This window comes from Phascolarctos cinereus, unplaced genomic scaffold (genome assembly GCF_003287225.1).
Source record: "Phascolarctos cinereus isolate Bilbo 61053 unplaced genomic scaffold, phaCin_HiC Scaffold_2;HRSCAF=192, whole genome shotgun sequence".
Lineage (NCBI taxonomy): Eukaryota > Metazoa > Chordata > Mammalia > Diprotodontia > Phascolarctidae > Phascolarctos > Phascolarctos cinereus.
The window spans coordinates 108104472-108108487 of NW_027555625.1; positions in this window are offsets into that span (position 1 = coordinate 108104472).

Sequence of the window (4016 nt, forward strand, 5' to 3'; positions counted from 1 at the left end):
GACATCAAGAAAAAGCCACTGGAAGATTTTAGGGAGGAAAAACAAATAATATAATTAAATTGAGTTTGAGAAAGATTATTTTGACAGCTACAAGGTGTGGAAGAGGAAAACAAAAATAAATATTCTGCGGACCTGAATTTTGTGTCATAGATACTGAGTTTGAATTCTGGTTTTGCCACTTAGCACTTGTGTGACCTTTGGCAAGTCATTCAACTTCTATAAGATTAATTTTATAATCTGTAAATTGGGAGAATTAACCTATGTGACCTCTAATGTCCCTTCCTCCATTTTGATCCTTCAACAGAAATAGTAGCATTTGGAAGAGGAGCATGGTTAGGGAGAAAGCTGAGTTCCATTATTTGAATGTTGGGTTTGCCTATGGGACATCTAGCTGGAGATGTCCAACAGGCAGTAGAACTGAAGTGAGAGAGATTAACTGGAGATAGATCTGATAGTCATCCACATAGTGATACTAATAGAACCTGTGAAAACTGATGAAATCAACAAGAGAGAATATATGTAGAAAGAACTCTTCCTATTTTCCAAATGCTCCTATTGTCTTCTGAAGGTCATAAGATCATAATTTAGATGTGGAAAGGATCTTTGAAGCTGTCAGGTTCAAGTCCCCTCCCTCCTCCCATTTTAGAAATGAAGACACAGATAAATTAAGTGATTTGTCTGGGGTCCCACAGCTAGAAAATGTTTAAAGTTCAAACCCAGATCTTTCTGATTCCAATCTCAATTGAATCAAGGTATGAATGAAAAGAATGAGAAGGGAGGGAACGTTTGTCCTGAGGGAGAAAGAGAGAGAGAGAGAGAGAGAGAGAGAGAGAGAGAGAGAGAGAGAGAGAGACAGAGAGAGACAGACAGACAGAGGCAGAGACAGAGAATGAAAATAATTATAAGGGAGAGCATGTCTCTCTAGAGACAGAGTGAGACAAGAGAGACAGGGAGAGAAAGAGAGACAGAAAGAGACAGAGCCAGAAACTCCTTCTCTCCTGCATTACATCCCTCAATCATTTTCGGGGAGACATGAAAGCAGATAGCCCCTTCCACAGAGAGAGTTTAGTCAACAAATATTCAATGAGTGGTTAATACCATTAACCCTGAAGTAGTCTATATGGAATGCAAAAGAAGTTGAAGGCCTTGAGTCTTCTTTCATGGAGTGTAGTATGACTGGGTGCACACAATTTATGCTTATGAAGCCGTTAAAAAACAAGAGAAGACAGAACATAAGCCAGCACTGCTTTCTGAGGGAGCATCCAAGGAGCAAACCCTACCTGTTCTGTGATTCTCTTAGCATTTTTCACCTTAGAGTGACGGAAATACCCTCCTCTTTTACCTCCGTGATACACATAGAACTCAGAGTTAGGTATTTTTTTCCTTTTTCTTAGTCAACAGCTTTCCAAGTTGAACTCCACACTCCCTGTTTCTCATGTTCTCAAGTCCACTTTACCTGGGCACAACTCCCTGGCACACACAAGGTTGAGTATCTCCATTTCCCAATGTGTAGCCAACAGTCAGGTTAAAATTGTCAGCAAAACTCACATTGGATGGAAGGGCAGCAGCTCCCATCCTTCTGCTTTCCATTATATAAACACTGAGACCTTATGTGCTAGGAATAACATAGGTTAGAGACCCTAATGAAATATATAAGGATCTGCTGGGTTTAAGTCATAGGTTCTTGGATGCTGCTTTTCTCTTAACTCTCCAAGAGACAAAGAAACAAAGCAAGGAGTCACCCCCACACCCCAAATTAGGAAATAGAGACAGGTTTAATCTGATATTTAGTGGCAAAGGGAGCAAGTACACACAAAAATAACAATACAATTGTATGGAGACAGATAATGATCTGTGTCTGTACATGAAGTATTCAATCAACCCAGAGAATATTAAACCAGGACATAAGTAAATTATTTGAATTTGAGTTCTGTTCCCTGCTGAGTATTTTTCACTTATTTTACTCAAATTCCTTGAGAGGGAAGATGCTGAGTATCTTAATAAGAGTAATGATTTAGGGGCAGTTAGGTGATGCAGTGGATAGAGCTCTGGCCTTGGAGTCAGGAGGACCTGAGCTTAAATATGGTCTTAGGCACTTGACACTTAACTAGCCTCACCAAAAAAAAAAAAAAGAGTAATAATTTACCCAACGTAAAATAGATAGTAAATAACAGAGAGGGGATTCAGTCCCAGGGCCTCTGATTTTCAGGACAGTGTTCTTATCATTGTACTGCGAATACCTCCTATTCTTCCTTGAGTGTTAGGATTTCCTCACAGTTAGATTGTTCTTTCTTTATATCTCTTTTGATGCATGTATCTCATTTGCTGGCCCATTGTACTTGCTCAGGGTTCAGGGTGGAGTTGGGTTCTGAAATTAGAATTTCAGCTGTCTGTATAATGGAGATGGGGTGATGGAGGATTCCAGCTATTTCATCCAATTTAAGAAGTGACCATAATACACAAACTTTTGGCTGTACACGGAAAACTTGAGCTAACCATTGACTACATGCCAGAGTGATGAGCCTAGGCAAAGGTAAAGTTGGGAAGACATGTTTCAAACAGATGGAAATTTCCAGGTCATATGAGCAGTTCAGGTAGTTTAATTGGTTTCTATATAGTTGGGGGCTTTTCTCCCAGGTAGAAAGAGGCTGAGCAAAGAGGCTGATTGTGAGAACTTGGCCTTAATTAATCCTACCCTGTTGTTGGAGGTGAGGTACTGCACTTCTGTGCTGCAGCTGATCTTGGGACTGTTGCTTATCTGTGCTTGTGAATGTGCTTACACATTTCACATTCATTCCAGGGGTGACAGTTTAAAATCTGATCCTTCTAAGCAAAATTCTTTAAGGTCCCTTTACTCTTTATTGACTAACTCAAAATCAAGACATCTTACATGTATGATGTTCAAGGCAGTGTGATGGTTGCCATGAGAAGGTCAGACAAGACAGAATTCTTACCCTCAAGGGACTTAAACTTTGGTTGAATAGAGAAGACAAATGTAGGGGAAATCATTTTTAAAAGTTTTATTCATTGACAAATAAATAGTAGAGATGATAACTATTCCCAGACTTCAAAGGAAGGGCAGAATAATAGTCTGGAGGGGAAGGGAAAGTAGAATTGGAGATATGTCTTTATGGATGGATAACATTTGGATGGCCAAAGAGCAAGGCAAATTAAAGATAAGACAAGCAAATCTCTAATATAGATGTCTCTCTGTGCATTCCCCTCTACAGAGGACCAGTGCTTCCCCCAGAGTTCATACCTTAGTCATTATTTATCCTTCTAATTATTAGTGCCTTCACCCTCTTCAAAAGAATCTTGACTGACAATTTCTGTGCCTGGAGCAAGGTGGGATGGATCAGAAGAGCTCATCTGGGATGAGACTTGATGGGAAAAGAAGCACATTCCAAACATTGCTGAAAGATTGCCTGTTGCTGGGGATGTACGTGAGAGAGATAGAGTAAAGGACAGGGGGAGGAAGCAGGCCCCAGGATGGTGCTGAGAGCTTCCTCAATTTTGGCACTATGGTAAAAACCCATGTCACTCTGCCTTAGTTGTAGCTCTGCTCCTCAAATTAAATTGTGTTTACTTATCTGTGTAAATATTCTATTCCCCCGGTAGAATGGAAGTTCTCAAATGCAAGGACTGTTCTTATCTTTGTATCTCGAGTGTCTAGTACAGTATTTTGCATGTAGTATTTCACATAGTATTTTTATATAAATGAATCTAGAACTGAATTGCACTGACTTTCTGTTGTTCCCTTTTTATGGGAGTCCTAACTGCATTCCTTTAGTTCAGAATTTTTTATATTGCTCCTTCTTAGAAGGATAATGGAATATACAATTAGAGCATAGATTTGCTAACAAGGCTGAATGAATTTCCACTGTCTCATTCCTGCTGACTCCACCTAAGCTTTACTTACCTCTAGCTTAGGAGAGACATAAGGACTATATGGTACATTGAGGAGAGGCGATCAGATTGATGAACGTTGCCTTCTACTGGTCTGAATCTGCTGGTCT